The 21,787-nt window shown below is 45.0% G+C and overlaps 1 long non-coding RNA gene across 1 annotated transcript; it reads left to right on the top strand.

The window, feature by feature from the left end:
• The first annotated feature begins 668 nt into the window (after positions 1-668).
• LOC140453409 (uncharacterized) lies at positions 669-17,947 on the top strand. Its single transcript, XR_011952378.1, has 3 exons — positions 669-1,481; positions 3,713-3,892; positions 14,606-17,947. It is a non-coding gene; the product is annotated as an uncharacterized lncRNA (long non-coding RNA).
• Positions 17,948-21,787: the final 3,840 nt, after the last annotated feature.

The raw sequence follows: 21,787 nt of genomic DNA, 5'->3' as shown, positions 1-21,787 counted from the left end.
GAGAAAAAAAATCAGCACGAATTCATTCCCTGCAGCTTACAGAAAATTTAACTCTTTCAGATTCGGTTTGGATGCCCATTTGTTTGTTGGTGATTTGATCCCTGGAGCTTGAGATTCAGGACTGTTTTGGATTTTGGGAATTTAACATGATTTCGTTTAAAGTTAAGGAGCCTTCTTTGATTATGAAATGAAGTATTAACACCAGTTCTTCTTACTGTTCTACTGTCAGTTTCTAACAAATCACTTTTATGCTTACATGAAAGCCAACCATATTCAATTTCAAATCAGTTTAAAATGGTGGAAGACAACATTATAATCTTAAAAATAAAGTCTTCTCCTTTGATTCTGCACCATTTGACCTCAGTATAAACTTGCTCTCAAATTCCCCATTATTTCATGCGACTGCCAAAGATCATTTCCACCCCTCTCACCCCTAAGTGTTGTACTAATGAAAGAATTGACTAAAGGAAGTAAAGCAGTAGCACTAAATCTGGGCCTCATGTGCAGAATCATTCTGTTCCAGGTTGAGAGCAGGTCTCTGCACAATTTTGGTTATAATCTAAGCCTAACATTGAGGAAAATCACTTCAGGTTTTAATATTTGCTCATTGAATGGAGGAATTGTATGAACCTTATTTAATTTAGTTAAATTTTATAACACTGGAAGAATAACGATGAATCCAAAATATCCCAAACCAACAGAATTGTTTTCAGAAAATGATACTAGCAGACTTAATTTCTGTTTCACACTCGTTTGTTTCCACTTAATTTTAAGACTGCTGTGTTTCGTTGGTGATTATGGTGTGTCAGTCGTAGCTTTATTTTATATCAATTCCCCTCCCTCAATGACAATTGAAGTTTCAGTTCTATATTAGGTTGTGACTAATCATGCAACAAAATTGATATCCTATGGTTAATATCTGTGTCTTTGGATTCGGCCATTACTTCTCTATTAGAAGTTTTTTTGTTACCATGTGATTAGACAAGACCTTTTTAAGGCAGCTGTAGTCATTTCATGGCCTATAGCATTGCAAATGAGCAATGACTGGTCAGGACCACTTAATTTAAATCCAAGATTAGGTTCCTTAAGGAACTAGAACCAGTTGGAAACTGTATACATTTTACATTTTAAATATTGAATACTGAATAAACGATTTTCCGATTTATTTTGATGACTTTTAAATTGCCTTAGTCACTTGTTCAGTTTCCACTTCTGAATTACAGATAATGCTCAATATGTCCAAGGGTGATACAAATGTAAATGCAGTGAAATTCTGGGAATCCTGAATACAAGTGGCTTGTGTTACAAGACTGAAATATGTGGCTATCCATCTAATGGAAGTGATATACAATTGAAAAATAATCAAGAAGCTCAATTACCTTTGTTTAACCTTATGCTTTTGCAATTTTTCCACCTGGAGTCACTGACATGATCCGGATCACCAGTACGAACCAGTCCAGGAATTTCCAGTCGCAAATGAGGTGAGCAGTGATTTTCTATTGGGACGGTCAGAACCAGACTAAACCATGATGCAAGTTACAGGTAAAACCAATTATATCCAGCACCCTCGCGATTCCAAATGCCGTACGCCAACCCTGATAGGGTTGACTGGAACGAGGATACCCACTGCGGGCGTAACCTAACTCCGATGCCCACCCAGCAACCACTGCTAAGCAACCTTTTCCCGAGGGGGCTGTGAAAATGGGGACAAGTGGGCCCCAGTATTACACTTTGAGAACAAGACAGCAATTTCCCCCAGGGACAAATGGCTGGCCCTTGCTTTAACTGTGGAAATGTAGCCACTGGGGAGTGATGTGCCTTTAATGTTACCTTGGAGCTAACGTGGGGAATCAACATGCTTGCGTCCCAGCAAAAGGAAAATCTACTAAAATACATAGATTCTTTGTTGTGCTTTTAGTATGATTTTTAACCCCCATGGTTCAGCTTTATAGTAATGCTGTTTTGTCCAATCAATCTAGCAGTTATCAAGATATTCGGCTCACGCTGAGGAAACTGATATTGTTTCCAAAGTAGTGGGCAAGTGGATGCTGCTACCAAAAAGCAGCCTTACACCCCAAGCTTCTGGTCCCATTGGGTCCCCAGTAAAACCCAGTTAGACACAGTATAACGACAGATATGCTAGACCTGGGTAAGGTGCAGAAATCACGGGGGAAACCCTAGCTGAAGAGCACAAACAATGGCCTCAAATAGGATACTCCCTCGATACTCAAACCAAAATGTGGGTGACACCTATTGGACAAGTTTGTGTTCCTTCCTATTTTAGTTGATTATGTGTATTTTGTACACACTTGGGCAAGCAGGGAATGGCTTACATTCTATTACAATGGACACTCCGTGGCCCCCAGCCCGATGGGAGTGGCCTTCCATGTTCTCCCCACCACCCCTTCTGCTGATAAGGTTGCTGGGCACCTCCATCATTGCAAGTTCATCAGACGAGCCCCTTGCAAGGGGGGAGATGAAGAAGATCGAACTTGCCCTGCTGTGTGGACTTGCCATTGCCATCATTGGTGCACAAATAGGGACAGTGTACCTGTGTGATCTTGGGCAACCAGAGGCAGTGTACCATCTATTTCAATGCGAGGACCATTACCAAGAATGACTGTTACAGTGGTCAACTGCATCAACAAAATTGGACAGTCCATTTACAGTACAATTCTAAATGGTCTTTACCCTGTCAAGGTGTTGTGTGCCAGTTTGATTTCAATTTTGCTATGGGACCCTGATGAGCCTTGCACCCTTTCAAATAGGTCATGCTTCAAAAGAGAAAAAGGGGAAATGTTACCTTTCACTAACAATTTGTTTCTCCAAAGGCACAATAGAGTATTTGGCAGGGATGAATTGGTCTGTTACGCTCTTACTTCAGCAAAAGACTCTCTGACCCCCTTTATCAACGAAGGAGTATAGAACGCTTCTAAAGCATTTACTGGACATAATACTTCTTTTGATTATTATTTATCCCCATCTGCTAGCTGCTTATGGATTCTTCGAATAAGTCCGGGATAGCTTATCCGAATTGTTACAATGGTAAAGGACAGGGTGTACTTATGATAGATGACCAAGACTATTCCCTGTGCAATGATCAAATATACCAATTGCCACTGCTCCCCTGTAAGACTGCGCATCTCATGCATATGCCTTGGGAAAGAGTCTGTCTCTGTAATCGCTGGAATTCAGGCCCTTTGTGGAATGGTAATAGCACCCACCTTCATTACGAGGCCCCTAATGAAACCCACATCTTCCCAATTGTAGGGTGGAAGGAACCGTTCTGGAACAAGACCCATCTCTTTCTATTGAGCAGCTTTCGGGAAGCCACAAAGACAGGCCCACTTCTTATTGGAAAGTGCCCTCCATTATCTACACTAAACCAGGTTATTATTTTTTTTCAGCCAAGGCGAAGCAACCAACTTCCTTGTCCTTAATGAAATAGGTACTCCCCATGCTGTAGCTGTAGGAACACTTTTTCCGACTACGGTTCCCTGTCTAATTACCTGACAACGGGATTGGGATGTCCCTGTCAAACGTTCAGTCTCACCTGAGTTCTGTGTGAATTGGAGGAATCCTAAGACATTGAGCACCACTAAGACTCACTCTCTGGGGTATGCATTTCTTAGTATTTTTTCTGTAGGAGGGTCTGCAGAAATTGTTGGCTATCAGAACCAAAATTATGTTATTTATGGTCTCATCCTCTTAGGTAATGAGACGGCTGCTGCCTTGGCAGGAATTAAGGGCATTCTTTCAGAATTGTCTATTTTCTCAACAAAACCGGTATGCCCTCGATTATATACTTGCAAAGGAGGGTGGAGTTTGCACCATAGCCAAAGACAAATGCATCATGGGGGTTACTGACCTCATCGAGAATATTACCAGACATGTAAGTAACATCCACAACTTCATCAGTCAAATGACTGAAAGCACAGGATGGGGAGATTGGGGTTTCGGCTCATGGTACAACTGGCTGCTAAATATGGCTATGTACGCTGGTATTGTTTTAATTGGTCTTTTTGTTGGGATTGCTATTGTTAAATGTATTATTGCTAAGCTACTACTACTAGCATCGGTTTCCCCCCAGAAACTGCGTCTTCTCCATGCCAAAGAAGATGAGGAGGTTCAATTGCCTACCTCTACTTCCTCCCCGGAAGAAGAAGTATGGCAGTCTCTGCTGTCATTCAAGTGGACTGATCTAACCTACTCCCTCCCACCCAATGGTGTGGTCATGGAATGACCAAAAGAGGGAGATGAGGATCTACAATCTGGATTTAGGCTATTGTCAGGAGCAACCATTTAATGCATGCCTTACCAAGTACAAAGTGGTTTCTTAATGCAAATAACATAAAGTAACATAATAAAATAGCTACTAGGCTGCAAATTGACACTGTTTAAAATGGCTTTTTACCCTGCTAAAAGATGCATTCTAAACTAACTGAATCGAAGATTAGCCCAGTGGATGCAGCTCACTGCTTACACCTCCAGGCCATCATCTTAATGTTACTTCATCAACATCGTATCCTTGGGTGACTGTCTGCGTGGGTTTCCTCCTCCGGTCCAAAGATGTGCAGTTTCGGTGGATTGGCCAAGCTAAATTTCCCATAGTGTCCAAGGATGGGCAGGCTAGGTAGACTAGCCATGGGAATTGCAGGATTACAGGCATAAGGTAAAGGGGTGTGGGAATACTCTTCAGGGGGGCGGTGTGAACTCTCAGTTCCGCGATCGATCAGTTCGGTCTGGTTCAGCAAGATTTCACACTTTATTAAAGGCCAGGCTAAGGTTGTCCAGCAACACAGAGGTTAAAAGCTTCTGTGTTCCTTGGAGAAACTGCGCAAAATAGCTTAAAACAAAGACAATTTTATATCGTTCTTAAGAAATAGTACAGCCTTAATTACAGACCTGCTCTCACACTGTAGGGATTCTATGATTTTATGATTCGAAGATTTCTTAGACCAATGTCCTCCTCCACACTTCAACCACAAATTTCAGATCAACTTCACCACATTACCACAGCTGCTCTTGGACCAAATCAGTATGCACTTCAGGCCTTCACTTTGGAACTCAGGGACAACTCTGACTTACTTGCTCCTGCTACATTGATTGACACACATCCATCACATACATCTAAATAAAACTTCTTTCCTAGTGAAGGGCTTATGCCCAAAACATCGATTCTCCTGTTCCTCGATGCTGCCTGACCAGCTGTGCTTTTCAAGCACCACACTCTCAACTGAGAAAGGGAAAAGCTTGACTCAAATTAGTTCAAATATTTGTGATTACAATCGCCTGAAGGGGTTGAACTAAAGTGAATCAAGTTTCAGCTAACAATTATCTTTGGCCATTTTTATGTCAACTAAAAACCATGGACAGCCATTTTATATTCACGAAGAACAATAGGCAGCCCTGACACCAAAAAGGGAAGGGAAGAATAGAGTACCAATAATGAGGAAAATGTTTATGTCTGGGGAAGAACATAAACTGGCTGTTCTAAACTTTCAGAATAATAATAGTCTCCTTCTTTATATTTCTCCTCAGTTTTTATTTTGTTTTTGCCCTAACACCTTCCCTCCATTGTAAGGTTAGAAGTGGGGATGTTCGCTCATGATTGCACAAAAGTCAACACTATTTGAAATTCCTCAGATACTGAAGTAGTCTGTGTTCAAATGCAACAAGATCTGAATAATGTGCAAGCCTGGTCTAAAAGCAGGAGAAATTGAGGACTACAAATGCTTGAGGTCAAAGTTGAAAAGTGTAGTGCTGGAAAAGCACAGCAGGTCAGGCAGATCTGAGAAGCAAGAGAAGTGACATTTTGGGCATAAGGAGAAAGTGAGGACTGCAGGTGCTGGAGATCAGAGTCAAGAATGCTGTGCTGGAAATACGCAGCCGGTCAGGCAGCACCCAAGGAGGAGAGTTGATGTTTCAGGCATAAACCCTTCAGCAGAAATTGGGGGGGGGGGGGTGGAAAGGTGTGTGTGGTGCTGAGAGATAAATAGGAGGATGGGGGTGGGTTGGGGGTCAAATAGCTAGGAAGGTGATAAGTAGATGCAGGTAGGGGGTGATAGTGATAGGTCAGAGGGGAGGGTGGAGCAGATAGGTAGAAAGGAAAATGGACAGCTCAAGAGGACTGTTCCAAGTTGGAGGGTTAGATCTGGGATGAGGTTGGAGAGGAGGAAGGATGAGGAAACTGGTGAAGTTGACATTGTTACCATGTGGTTGGAGGGTCCCAAGGCGGAAGATGAGGTGTTCTTCCTCCAGGGGTCAGGTGGCTTGGATTTGGCGGTGAAGGAGGCCCAGGACTTGCATGTCCTTGGCGGAGTGGGAGGGAGAGTTGAAGTAGTCAGCCACAGGGTAGTGAGGTTGTTTGGTGCGTGTGTCCTAGAGGTGTTCCCTGAAACATTCTGTGAGTTGGCATCCTGTCTCCCCATTGTAGAGGAGACCACATGGAGAGCAATGAACACAGTAGATGGGGTGTTTGGACGTGCAAGAAAATCTCTGCCAGATGTGGAAGGATCTTTTGGGGCCTTAGACGGTGGTGAGGAAGTTGCTGAAGGCACAGGTTTTACACATCTTGTGACAGCAAGGCAAGGTGCCAGGAGTGAAGGGTGGGTTGGTGGCAGGTATGGACCTAACAAGAGAGTCGTGGGAGAGAATGGTATCTGCGCAATGCCAATAGGGGTGGGGAGGGAAATATACCTCCAATGGTGGGGTCTGATTGTAGGTGGTGGAAATGGTGAAGGATAATGCATTGTATTCGGAGATTAGTGGGGTGGAAGGTGAGGACCTATACTTGTCATAGTTGGAGGGGTGGGGTTCAAGGGCAGAGGGGGAGAAATTGGGAGTAAGGGATAGTGTTTTTATGGAGGATTGGGGGGTGGCAGGGTGAGGTTGTAGTCCAGGTAGCTGTGGGAATCGGTGAGTTTGAAGTAGATGTCAGTGTTAAGTAGGTTGCCAGAGAGGATGAGGAAGGGGATGGAAGTATCCAAGATGGTCCAGGTGAACTTTAAGTCAGGATAGAAGGTGTTCGTGAAGTTGATGAACTGTGAAACCTTGACTCCAAACACTTGCCTACCATCTACAAGGCACAAGTCAGGAGTGTGTTGACCTACTCCCAATTTGCCTGAATAGGTGCAGGTCCAAAAACACTCAAGAAGCTTGACACCATCCACAACAAAGCAGCTCATTTGATTGGCACATCCACAAGCATCCATACCCTCCAGCACTGATGCTCAGTAGCAGCAGTGCATATGATCTTCAAGATGAGCTGCGCAAATTGGCTAAAGATCTTTACAACGCACCTTCTAAACTCATGACCACTTCCATCTAGAAAGACAAGGACAGCAGAAACACCTGCACACTAACACCTGCATATTCCCCCCTCGGTCCTCACCAACCTGATTTGGAACTATATTGCCTTTCCTTCACCGTCACTGGGTCATAATTCTGGAACTACCTTCTTAAGGGCATTGTGGGTCAACCTACAGCACATGGACTGCAGTTGTTTAAGAAAGAAGCTCACCACCACCTTCCCAAGAGGTTCCACGCGAGGTTATGCTGCAGGTCTGTAAAGTCCTAATTAAATACTTAGACTATTGTGTTCGGTTCCGGTCACCTCATTATCGGACACTGTGGAAACTTTATATAGGGTGCACAGGAGATTTACCAGGAAATTGTCTGGACTGGGGTGCAAGTCTTATGAAGAAGGTTTGAGGGAGCTAAGGCTTTTCTCATTAGAGTGAAGATGGATGAGAGGTGACGTGATCGAGGTGTACACGATGATGAGAGGCAGAGATAGAGTGGATAGCCAGAGACTTTTTTCCAGGGCAGAAATGATACCACAAGGGAGCATAATTTTAAGGTAATTAGAGGAAGGTTTAGGGGAGATGTCAGAGGTAGGTTCTTTACACAGAGAGTGTTGGGTGCGTGGAATGTACCACCAGTAGTGGTGGTAGTAATAGAGTCAGAGACATGAGGGACATTTAAGCGAATCTTAGAGCAGCATATCAATGATTGTAAAATGAAGGGTAAGTAGGTTAGTTTGTTGTTGGAGTAAGATAAAAAGGTTGGCACATCATTGAGGGCCAAAGGGCCTGTTCGGTGCTGTACTATTCCATGTTCTAACTAGGGACTGGCAACGAATCCTGGCCAGCCAGCGACGACCATGTCTCATACACAAATAAGAAAATATATCAGTCTTAAATTGGTGCCTCATTATGCTGAGACTATGACCTTTGGTCCTATCCTCTCTTATGAAAGGAAACATTCTCTCAGCATTTACCCTGCCAAGCCCCTTAAGAATCCTACAGGTTTCAATGAAACCACCTCTCATTTTCCTAAATTGCAACAAGCAGAATCTCAATCTTGTTAACCCTTGCTCATTAGACAACTCTTCCATGCCAGGGATCATTCTAGTGACCAGTCTCTGAAAGGCCAGCATGGTGGCTCAGTGGTTAGTACTGCTGCCTCATAGTGCCAGGGTCCAAGGTTCAATTCCAGCAAAGAACAACTGTGTGAAGTTTGCACGTTCTCCCAGTGTCTACATGGGTTTCCTCCCACAGTCACAAAGATGTGCAAATTAGGTGAATTGGCCATGCTAAAATTGTCCATAGTGTTCAGGGATGTGTAGGCTAGGTGCATTGGCCATATGAAATGTAGGGTTATAGGGATGGGTCTGGGCACAATACCCCAAATGTTGTCTCACCATCACCTTGTACAGTTGTGGTAAGTTTTCCCAATTTTTATACTCCAAAACTCTGAAATAAGGGCGAAAATAAGAGTCATAGAGATATACAGCACAGAAACACACCCTTTGGTCCAACTCATCCATGTCAACCAGATATCCTAAATTAATATAGTCCCATTTGTCAGCACTTGGCCCAGATCCCTCTAAACCCATCCAGGTGCCTTTTAAATGTTGCAATTGTACCAGCTTCTGCCACTTTCTTTGGCACTCATTCTGCACACCACCTTCTGCGTGAAAAAGTTCCCCTTAGGTCCCTTTTATATCTTTCCTCTCTCACCCTAAACCTATGTCCTCTAGTTCTGGACTCCACCACCCCAGGGAAAAGATTTTGTCTATTTACCCTATCCATGCCCCTCATGATTTTATAAACCTCTATGAGGTCACCCCTCAGCCTCTGACGCTCCACGGAAAACAGCCCCAGCCTACTGAACCTCTCATCCTCCAATCCCGGCGCCATCCTTGTAAATCTTTTCTGAACCCTTTCACATTTCACAACATCCTTCCGATAAGGAGGAGACCAGAATTGCACGCAATATTCCAACAGAGGCCTAACCAATGTCCTGTATAGCTGCATAAAAAAAGTACTCTTTTCCCATCTAAGATGAACATTTTTATATGTTTGTATATCCCCTCACAACTTGCTTTTCCACCTGTTTTGTTTAATTCTCAAGAAAATACATTTCTGGAATAGCTTGCGGTACAGCCCTCTAGAGAGTAAGCAAATCTTGATTTGTGATGTGTAAGAAGTGATGTGTTGATTCCTTCAAGTGAATGTTGATAAGATCCTTTAACAGATAATTAAAAGGAACATCAAACCTATCAAAATGTCATTCTGTTCAAAATTATTCAAGCAGAGTCATATAGTTTTGATTTAAATAACTGATACAGAGTGATGCTACATCACTCTGAACTTATGAACCCTTGCAAAGAGATATACTGAACAATAAAATGAGGCATCATACTATGATATTCATTGGAGCTTCCTGAGATCAAAAAGAAACTTTTCTATGGATGGAATGATATCCAGCACAAAGGAAGTTGGTTGTGCATGATGGAAGCTAATTTTATGTTGAAATTCCTCAAACAATGACCTAGGTCCAATTACCTTCAGCTGCTTCATCAGTAATCTTCCCTTCTTCATAAAGTCAAAAGGGGGACATCTGCTACAGATTCTAGCATTCCGCTTTATTTACAATTCTTCAAATAACTAAACTGTTATACCATTCAAAGAAAAACCTGGGCAATATCCCATCTTGAACTAATAAGTGGCAAGTAACAATTACACCTATTAGTGTTCAATAATAAATGTATCCATTAAATGGTCTAATGATCACCTCTCAATAATTAGTGGCCTCATGATTGTCAAATTCCCCCACATTGTAGTCACCGATGACTAGAGATTCATTGATCAGCCCCAAGAATTTCATGCCAACTATCACAGGTCAATGATTGAGGGTTGTTCTCTTTTTGTGGCTTCCCAAAGTTTCTCCAACACTTTCAAACTACATCAGGTTTGAGAATCTTCCAATTGTAAGTCAATATAAAGATATTATCAGCAAGTGATAATGAAGAACAGCAAAATATTTAAAATTCTTATTGGTCTTTGGGCCAGGTGGAACTGGACAGTATACATTAAGAGCCTCAAACAAGTAATTCTTGATGACAGTGTCTCTCAGAATTCATTTTGTCGCAGTGATTTTTACAAGATGGTCTCAGCAAGAATAAAAGACTTAATTGGCTTCTTAGTGGGGGAGGAAAAAAAACCTCCAACTTACAATTTTAGAAAGTACAAATTCTGCTAAAGAACAACTAAAATGTTCCAATGTTCTAGTGGCTAAAAGCATTGGCCAAAGGAGCTTTGCAATGATAAGCTTCAAAATTATAGGGCTAGTAGTGTGATTATCTTTGAGAAGTTACCACAATTTATTGACAAAATCATTTTGAACATTAACAGAACTACAGGGTTGTTATAGCACAGAAAGACGTTCCTCGTGGATCCATGCTTGTAAATTATTTCTTTGCCCCCTCCAAGACCTTCACTTTGTTCCTAAAGTGGCGTGCTCAGGACTGGATGCTGGATACTCCAGTTGAGGAAAATACAAATAATTGATCCAAGAGAGCCGGCAGGTATTTTCTGACCATAGAACATGTTGATTTTTTTTAAGATCATATGGTAAATAGAAGAATGTCTAAAATGTTATTTATATAAAATTCCATAATTAATAAAGTCACCCATAAAATTACAAATAAAACTGAGAACAAATGGAATTGAAGTCAAGAGTATAGAATTGGTTATATGTTGAAGAAATCAAGCACTGGACTTTCAAAGCAGGTCAGGGACCCATCCCTTTACCCAACCATTAGCTTCAAGAGTGTCCATCTCACAAAGCTATTTTAAATTCAAATATCTCCAATGGTCATGGGGTGAACTTGATGCCCAATTAGAGGCAGGAGCAAGTATAGGCAGCAGCCATACTTGGAGCTGCTGATGGCTTGCCAGAGAGAGCAGGCAACTCCTCAGGCTAGGAGATATATCTAGTTAAATTCACCTCATTAAACAGCATCGTGAATTTGTATAAAATACCTACTATCTTTCATTTCTACAATGCTTTCAATTTGATTGAAAGCAGTTTTTAAAAAATTGCTAGGAGAAAGTGGGGACTGCAGATGCTGGAGATCAGAGCTGAAAAATGTGTTGCTGGAAAAGCACAGCAGGTCAGGCAGCATCCAAGGAGCAGGAGAATTGACGTTTCGGGCATAAGCCCTTCTTCAGGAAAAAGATTGCTTACTTCCATGTACATAATACCCCTGTTTAGGAAGTGTTGGTTCAGGCACACAAACTCAGCTCATGCTCCACTACATTACAGACGTACTGTTACATGGATGAGATGTCAAACTCAGCTTTGGCTTAGGAAGAGTCTGATAGCACTAGCTTTGAAGAAGAACTGGAGAGTTAAATCTGGTCCCCTGGCCAATATTATCACTCTGCCAATACCTACAAATTTATCTGGTCATCAAGACATTACTATTGTGGGACATTAACTGCATACAAACTGGCTATCAAGTGTGTTACGACTTTGGGATTATGGATGGTACTATATTAATACAAAACCTATGTCCTAAAATAATAGCTTATAATCTTTCTACCAAGGCTATAGATACTTCATTAGTGTTGCATGAGAAGTGGAGCCAATTGATGAAGCAGAAGTCCTGGTTGAATACCCTTAAGACCATAAGAAAAAGGAACAAATTAGGTCAATTTGCCCATTGAGTCTGCTCTGATATTCAATCATGCTTCTCAACCCCATTTTCCTGTCTTGTCCCCATAACCCTTGACCCTCTTACCAAGAACTTGTCTATCTCTGTCTTGAATACTCTCAATGACTTTGCCACAGAGGATTGTGAAGCCATGAGTTGCACAGATTAACTAACGTCTGGCTGAAGAAATTCCTTATTATCTCATTCTAAATGGTCAGCAATTCACTCTGAGGTCGTGTCTTCGGATCCTAGTCTCTCCTTGTGCGAACGTCTTCTCAACGTTCACTATATTCAGGCCTTTTTATATTCTGTAAGTTTCAACCCTAACCATCACTCTAGCCCTCCTCAACCTTTTTAAATTCCAGCGAGTACAGACCCAGAGTCCTCAAGTCCTCATACGACAAGTATTCCATATTTGGAATCATTTCTTGTAAACCTCCTCTGGAACCCCTCCAATGCCAGCAAATCTTCCATAGATGCAGGGCCCAAAACTGCTCACAATATTTTAAATGCAGTCTGACCAGAGCACGGTGACTCAGTGGTTAGCTGAGCCTGGTCACCTGGTCACCACTTACCAAGCAAGAAACTGAGGATAATGAATTTGAGGAACAGGAGGAAAAGGAGGAGAATGTGGTGAAAAAGAGAGAAAAGGAGGATCCAAATGAATCCCTTTCTGTCTGGGCACATGACATAATGAAATAATTATTGGTCATCACGTCATCCTCTATCTGGCAACATAAGAACAAACACCACTGGAAAATCACATTGCGATCCAATCATGACATAATGCACACAACAATAAACTAATTGTCTTTGTGCATTACTGAGTACATGCTTTGAGTGTGTCTTTGGCATTCCCTATGCACCTAAAGGGTGCTTCCCCATTGACAACAACATGGATTTTGACAGGCAACCAAGATGATCAGATGGCTTTAGTGAGTGAACATGGGCAGCTTTGACCTAGATGGATCATTTTCAGACAACATCATTTCTTTGGACTGCAACTGCATTAGCTACAATTTTATAATCATATCTCAATAGTTTCAGATTCAACAAAGATACAGTGATACACTTCTGAAGTTCAGTCGCAATCCTTATGTCAGTAAATGCAGCATGTCATATAGTTAAATTAAGAGCAATGTATGCTATATTCCATAAATGCTAACATTTCTCAATTGATTTAAAGCTTAAAGATTTTTTTTCACTTCTTAAAAAGCTCTTGGGTGAGCACTTGAGGTGTCATAACATTCAAGGCTCTGGGTCTAGTGAGGGAAAGTTGGACTGCTGTAGGTAGTAGTATGCTTTTCAGTTCTTCAGTTCTGTATGATTCAATGATTCTTGCTGAGAGTGGAGATGAGGTTGTCTGGCAAATAGAATGCATTCCCTATCTAGTTGCCCTGCAACTTGCATGACTAAATTCCACAAAAGCTTAAGGGAACAAAGACAGAAAATGAGGCAAAACACTCAATGGGTCTGGCAGCATCTGTGGAGAGGGAAAACAATATTTTTGGGCAATAAACTTTCATCAGAACATCAGCAGCAGCTAGAAAGGAAGACTGGAAAGTTGTTTTATACTTGTTTTCTGGTTTGGATTAAATTTTGTCATTCCTGAACCACAAGGTCAGAACACATTTGTGCTGCTTAAGTCTATTGCAAATATTAATTTAGATTTAAGTTTTGCACTCTCCAGACTTGACTCTCAGATATAAATAAACACTAACCCCTGCATAAAGGCCCAGACAGTAAAACTGTCGCAATTTGCTATCACTACGTCACCAAAACTGACTGTAATGTCTGGAATCTATATGTAGAAGTTGCTGTCAGTGACAATACTTTACTAGAAGCATAGCCAAAAGACAATCAATGGCAAACATGTAAAAACAGTTGAAAAAGTTACTCATTGTCAAACTGGATTTTTAACAGCATGGGCTGTCCCTCAATTAACATGACATCTGTTCTTGAGTCACAAGTTTCTGCGATAGGTCCCTACCTTACTGAACAGGACAATTCTCAACCCACAAATCTTCATGCATGTCGAGCAATAGGTGTTAGAAGGTAGTGGGATCTGGATTTCAGGAGCCTTTCCTTCCCTTCTTTGCCCCTACTCTATAAAATTCTTAAGATCTTATGACACAAAGCATGTGTAGCTTGATGAACACTTGCTTATCATTTTGAATAACAGGTGTCCGGTTCCTCACAGAAGTCAATGTTAATATGCCTGGTTAAACAATTTGTTAATACATTAACATGGAACAGTCCCTTGAGCCTCTCCACTATTCATCAAGTTGAAAGCTGATCTGTCCTTGTAGAAAGTGAGGACCGCAGATGCTGGAGATCAGAGTCGAGAGTACGGTGTTGAAAAAGTACAGCAGATCAGGCAGCATCTGAGGAGCAGGAGAATTGACATTTCCGGCATAAGCCCTTTATCAGGAAATTCACCAACTGATTTATCCTTGCCCATCAAGAATCTACCTACCTCTACTGTAAAAAATATTCAATGATTCCATCTCCACCGATTTCAAAGGCAGAGTTCCATAGATTTTTTGATTTGATTTATCATTGTCACATTTCGATAATAATTTGATTTATTATTCTCATCAGGTCCCAATCTGATGACAAGTCCTGACCTGAAACATCAACTACCTGCTCCACTGATGCTGCTTGACCTACTGGGTTTTTTTTTCCAGTTCCACACCTTATCAACTCTAACTTCTCAGCATCTGCAGTCTTCACTATCTCCAAGTTGCTCTGAACTGTACTGCGAAGTCTCTGCTAAGGACGTCCAATTTGAAGAAGATTTTCTCCTGCCTCTGCAAAGATCTCAGTGGGTCTCTCTCCCACTGCAACCTCTTGGTCATCTCCTCCACCCTGAAACTCTTTGATCACATACTGAAACAATCTTGTTTCTGCAGCCACGTCTCCTTCCTCAGCACCTGCCCATGTAGCCACCTTATCCCCCATGGACTCCAGACTGTCTCAATTTGGACCATATTATGACAATTGCTACCTATAACACGTCAAAGGTCTCCAGAAATAGTTCTCTCATGCTCGCAGCCATGTGCCGCCATCTTCTCTCACTACAGTCAACCCTGCCCCAGCTCAGGGCCTCTCACTCCCAGAACTGCAAAGGACCCTTATTGTTCTTCATCCTCAAAGTTCCACACCCTTAACCAATGCTTTTTCTCCACCCAATCAGACATCAAAAAGCATAAGTACACCAAACTCTCTTGCACTTATTTCGCAAACTCCTTGACCAGTCCAGACCCAATCCCCCACCTCCCCCTGAATCCACCTGTCACTATTAACCAGGTAGTTGCTCCAACTGTCCCCACTGCAAAGATGATAATGTCATTTCCATGGAAGCTGCTGATGTCACTTCCGCGAACACCGCCAACCATGCCACCCCCACTGACCATGCCACTTCTGCCGATCACATGGTTGCTGATGTCACTGCCGATCACGTGACCATCCCCACACACAAACTCACTCCAGAGACAGAAACAATCTCTACTGATGTGGATAGGAGTGTGTGCCCTCCACCTTACTCTCTGAAGTCAATGACATTGAGACAATGTCAGTAAAACAATGATGTTTTACTGACATTAAGAGAAGGATTGCGATCTTTACACCAAGCACTTTATCTCTTTCATATATTCTGTCTTGTCATTGTTTGAGATCTAGCCTACAACGGAGGTGTCATCAGCAAATTTGTAGATGGAGGTCATGCGTGTACAGGGAGTACAGTAGGGTAGTGAATATGCAAGCTTGCGGGGCATCGGTGTTGATTATTTTCATGCAGGAGTCACTGATTGTGGTCTGTGGGTCAGGAAGTTGAGGATCCAGTTATAGAGGGCAGAGCAGAGACCCTACTCTTGGAGTTTGGAGATTAGTTTGATTGCAAGTATAGTGTTGAAAGTAGAGTTGTGGTCAGTAAATAGAAGCATGACTTAGGTATCTTTGTTATCCAGATGTTTCACAGATGATTGTAAGGCTAGAGAGATGGTGTCTGCTGTGGATTTGTTGTGGCTGTAAGCAAATTGTAAGGGGTCAAGGCAGGCTGGAAGATTACAGTTGTTATGACCATGACTAAAAGCACTTCATAAATTATGGACCATAGACCATAAGACCATAAGACATAGGAGCGGAAGTAAGGCCATTCGGCCCATCGAGTCCACTCCGCCATTCAATCATGGCTGATGCGCATTTCAGTTCCACTTGCCAGCGTTCTCTCCGTAGCCCTTAATTCCTCTAGACAACAAGAACCTATCAATCTCGGCCTTGAAGACATTTAGCGTCCCGGCTTCCACTGCACTCCGTGGCAATGAATTCCACAGGCCCACCACTCTCTGGCTGAAGAAATGTCTCCGCATTTCCGTTCTGAAATGACCCCCTCTAATTCTAAGGCTGTGTCCACGGGTCCTAGTCTCCTCGCCTAACAGAAACAATTTTCTAGCATCCACCTTTTCAAAGCCATGTATTATTTTGTACGTCTCTATTAGATCTCCCCTTAATCTTCTAAACTCCAACGAATACAATCCCAGTATCCTCAGCCGTTCCTCATATGCTAGACCTGTCATTCCAGGGATCATCCGTGTGAATCTCCGCTGGACACGTTCCAGTGCCAGTATGTCCTTCCTGAGGTGTGGGGACCAAAACTGGACACAGTACTCCAAACGGGGCCTAACCAGAGCTCTGATCTGGAGATCAGAGTCACTGGGCTGTGGTCATTGAGGCACATTGCTTGAGTTTTCTTTGGTACCGGCATGATGGTGGCCTTTCTTGAAATAGGTGGGGACTTTAGATTGTAGTAAAGAGCGGTTAAAGATGTCAATGAATATTCCCGCCAGCTGGTCTACACAGAATCTGAGTGTATGGCCAGTTACTCCATCTAGGCCAATTGTTTTTTGTGGGTTCACTCTCAAAAGGCCAAACTGGTGTCTGCAGCAGTGATTCAGGGAACAGATGCATCGGAGGTTGTTAGGGTGACATAGTTTCACTGAATTTCTGTTTCGAACCGACTGTAAAATTAAGTGGATTAGAGAATAATGTATTTTTGTCAGGGAATCACCTGACATGTTCAACTCTCTCCTTTTCCCACAGCGACTTGCTGACAACTGCCTGATGGACTTATAGTCAAAGAAGCATTGCTTCACAAATTTCTCCACGAGGGACAAGTGATATGGGACAGTACAACTACTTGGAACATTCCTTGGCAACAAGGCCAGACCTATTCTATGTAACACAGGGGACAGGTTGAAGATCCGTAATTAATGACACTTGGTGTTTGAATACTGAGGGTCTACACCTAATCTGGTGCAGTCACACACAAAGGTGGCCATCAGGAGGAGGGTGATGTTGGGAACATTCTTCCCCCTTTTGTCTAGCTCTTTGTACATGGTGTCTCTTCTGACACATGTTTGACTTCCAAATGAAATAGAAGATGGTTCAGGTGACTGCAGCAGCACAGGCTCAGGGAATAGGCCAGATCTGTGCCACAGGTTGAGAATTTAGAAGGCATGGTTAGTAAGTTTGTGGAGGACATCAAAATTGATGCATAGTTGACAAGGAAGAAGGCTATCTAAGATTACAAAGGGATCTTGATCAATTGGCCCAATGATCTGTAGGGTGGCAAATGGAGTATAACTTGGATAAAGGTGAGGTATTTACATTTTGGTAAAACAAACAAGGGCTGAACTTGTATAGTTAATGGTAAGACCCTGGCTAATGTTGTCGAACAGAAGGACATAGGGGTTCAGGTACATAGCACTTTGAAAGTTGTATCACAGGTAAACAGGGTGGTTAAGAAGACATTTAGTATGCTCGCCTTCTGTGGTGATTGAAATGAGGTGGACCTCAGAATATGAGATCCCCGATTTGCGTTGTTAAACTGGCCCAATTAGAGTCCTGCCTGACAGATATAATCAGGAGTCTATGAATAAAGAGTCGTGCACCTTTGTCTTTCACTGTGTCTCACACCTGTGTACACACACACCATGGATGCTGGGGACAAAATAAGCACTACCGCAGTTAGATGGTAGTGTGGGGGTTATATATAAAAAAACAGGAAGGAAAAAAAGAACAGAAGTGTCTCACGCAGCATTGCTCTTTGATGTGAAAGGCACTGCTTGTAAAAAAAAGAGGAAAAAAAAAGAAAAGAAATCAGGAGTCTACACCTTATGTCTCTCACTGTGTCTCACACCTGCACACACACACCATGGGTGCTGGGGAAAAAAAATAAGCACTACCGCAATTAGGTGGTAGTGTGGGAAAAGGGAGAAAAAAAGAACAAAAGTGTCAGATATCCCGTTCACTCTGAAAGCTGGCACTGAAGTAGCTGGATCAGTGTCAAGGGCTCAATGTGTGTAAATAAAGGGTGACTTGGTGATGGGATACCAACCTCTGGAGTTATCGCAAAACAAGCTCATTTTTATTTAATCCCAAATATACTTAATTCATTAAAAAATTATACATAGTTACTAGAGCACTTCAATTCTGTACAGAAAAAAAAATCATGAGTCGCTTGAACCACTGCAGATCACTTGCTGTAAGTAAATGCACAATGCCCTTCGGGAGGGGATTCCAGGATTGTGACCCAGTGAAGAAACGGCAATATATTTCCAAGTTGGGATGGTGAGTGGCTCGGGGCGGGGGGAGCTTGCAGGGGCTGGTGTTCCCATGTATCTACTGCCCTTGTCCTTCTAGATGCAGAGTCCCACAAAGAAAGATGTACTGTTCCACCAATCATCACAAGGCATGCTCCGGGGGAGGGGGGAGGTCTCAGGCCCATTGGCCACAAAGCCTGTCAATCTGAATGACTACATTCAAAATAGCTAATCCAACCCATGCACTAAAAAAAATAATCAGGAGTCACTACCGCAGGGCAGTGGTAGACGTCCGGTATGTGGTCACCGCCATCCAGCACCTTAAAACGACGGTGCTCGGACCCAACATAGTGCACCAGTTGGAGGACGCTCAGGTGTGCGGTGGGATCCCGTCCGCGCTCACCCCAGCCCAGACAGTATTTCACATTGGCCCCAAGGTCCCGTACTTCCCGCGGGAGCCTGTGCCCCAAAACCTGAGCCACCTCCGGAATTTTCATTTTGTTCCCTTTCAGGGGGTAAAAAGACGGGCCCTGTCTAGATTGCTGCTGCACACCATCCACCTCTTCTCCCTCATCCACCGTCCGGACACGCCTTGGCGTGCCCATTTGCCACCGGGCGGTGGGGATCCCCAGTGGAGGGCTCTCTACGCACAAGTCCTCCCCCTTTCTCTCAGGGATCTGGGGTGGAGGGTGCTGCACGCAGCAGTCGCCTGCAACCGCAGATTGCGGTGGCTCATGGACTCCTAGCCCAACTGCTTGTTCTGTGGCGCTGTGGAGTCTGTGGACCACGTGTAAATTGGGTGTGGGTGTTTGCACTCCCTTTTTGATTTTCTTAAAAACGTCCTCCTCTGCTTTTGGTTGCATTTCAGTCCCACGCTCCTGATCTTCGGGCACCCGGTATGGAGGAGGGAGGGCAGGTCTGAAGACCACCTCGTGGGTCTGCTCCTGGGCCTGGCCAAACTGGCCATAAACAGGTCCAGGCAGCGGGCCGTGGAGGGGGTCGTTAGGGCCGACTGCCTGCCCCTCTTCCACGGTTACCTTAGAGCCCGGGTGTCCTTGGAGAAGGAGCACGCGGTGTCCACCAACACCCTGGAGTTGTTCAAGGAGAGGTGGGCGCGGCAGGGAGTGGAATGCATTATTTCCCCCTCCAACTCTATTTTGATTTAATCCCTGCCCTCCCCTTCACTGTTTGATCACACAGCATTGCCCTTTTGTGAAGGGCACTGCTTGTCACTGGCCACTCGGGTGTTTTCCTTTTGAGAGTTGGATCAGTGTGAGTGTGTGTGTGTGCACATGAAAGGACTCTCCTCCTTGAAGGGGACTGAGAGAAAGGGGACTGTCCTTGGACGAGCTGCCCCACATCCAGAGAGCTGAAGAAAGGAAGGAAGAAGGAAGAAGAGGAAGAAGAAGAAGGAGGAGGCAGAGGCAGGAGGTGGTGAGAGTTATGAGTCTTGGGCCTAATTCTGAAGCTGCAGGTCAGGGGAGAGTTGCTGCTAACCTGGGGCCCACTCCCACTTCTGGTCTCTGGGACCCCGCCTGGACCTGCCTCAGCTGTTGTTGCTTGGGACTTGCCTTGGGGCCCCTCCCAGGACCTCCACCACTGCCGCTGCTGTTAGAGGCCCACCTCCACTGCTGCTGCCTGGGACTTGCCTTAGGGACCCTCTCCAACAGGTCTGCCCCCACCGCTGCGACCAAGGGCCTACCTGGGACTCGCCCAAGGTCTGCCTCCACCGCTGCTGTTGCTTGAGGCCGGTCTCCACCATTGCTGCCTGGGACTCGCCTTGGGCACCTCCCCAGGACTTCCGCCACTGCTGCTGCCAGAGGCCCACCTCCACCGCTGCCGCCTGGGGCCTACCAACATCCAGCAGCAGAGTAGGGCCCAGCCGCACCTACGCCGGGGTAGCCGCTGCCTTTGGCTCGGCTGTCCCAACCCCGGCCGCAACCGCAACACCCTTCAGGCACCTAACTAAACACCTGGGCGTCAAGGCCTATCCCCACCCCAATATGACCATCGAGGCCTGCAGCAAGGCCATGGCTAGTGTGGTCGGCCCACTGGCCATCGTCGCTGCGGCCCGGATGTATGGGAAGGCCTTCTTTTTCCTGAAGACTGAGCAGGCGGTCCACCTGGCCGTGGAGAGGGGGCTCACTGTGGGCAGGACACATCTGCCCGTCAACCCTCTGGAGGTTACGGCCCAGAGGGTCGTGATCTCCAATGTCCCACCCTTCATTGCCAGCGAGCTCCTTCTCCCCCACCTCACCACCTTGGGGGAGATCCGGTCAGGGATCCAACCGCTCCTGCTTGGTCTTAAGGACCCCGCCCTCTGACACGTATACTCCTTCCGACGCCAGGTGTTCATTTGCCTGGCCCGGGAGGAGGTCACCGAGGGCTCGTTCACCCTCCTCCACGAGGGCGTGGCCTACCACGCCTTCTGGACGGCAGACGGCGTGCAGTGCCACTTGTGCCGCAAGTTGGGGCACATTAGAAAAAACTGCCCCACCCAGAAGGCTGGCCAGCCCACACCAATGGCTGAGGGTGGTGGTGCCGCCGCACCCACTCCCCCTCCCCCGAAGTCAATACCACAAGCCCCGGCACTGGGGGCTAAACCGGAGGCTTCGAATGCTTCAGCCTCTGGCGGGGAAGGGGGGGGTGAGCGTCCGGCCAGCCAGAAGGCACTCAGGAAGATGCAACGCGTCAGGCCTGCTCACGGGGAGACCACCCTATCCCCTTCCCAACACCTAGCCCAAGACCTGCCCCACCCCAGCACGACAATGCCCCCGCAGCCGTGCCAGCGTCACCCCAGATCGGGAACCCTGACCCCCAAACCTGTACCTGATCCTGGCTCCACATCCATCCACACTCCCCACAGAAACCCCTGGGGCTTCGACGCCTGCCCCTGGCTCTGCAACACCTGACCCGGGGGCCCCTGAGCCCGAGTCCAGCCACACCCTGGCACTAACCTGAGGGGAACCACCACTGCCCCACCTCCTACAGCGACCATGTCTCTGGGGCCGGGCCCAGCCCAGCCAACCAACCATCACCTGATAAGCCAGGGATGGGACAGGAAGTGACACGGCTGACCCTCCCCACCCTGGCCACAGCCCCTGTCTTCCCCCAGCCAATCGTATTCCAGGAAAGGCTGGGGGAGGGACCTCGGGCCCCATGATCACCAAGGTGGGAGTGG

The sequence above is a fragment of the Chiloscyllium punctatum genome, chromosome 27 (assembly GCF_047496795.1).
Source record: "Chiloscyllium punctatum isolate Juve2018m chromosome 27, sChiPun1.3, whole genome shotgun sequence".
NCBI lineage: Eukaryota > Metazoa > Chordata > Chondrichthyes > Orectolobiformes > Hemiscylliidae > Chiloscyllium > Chiloscyllium punctatum.
The sequence above is the reverse complement of the archived record's forward strand: the minus strand, read 5'-3'. Positions and strand labels throughout refer to the sequence as shown.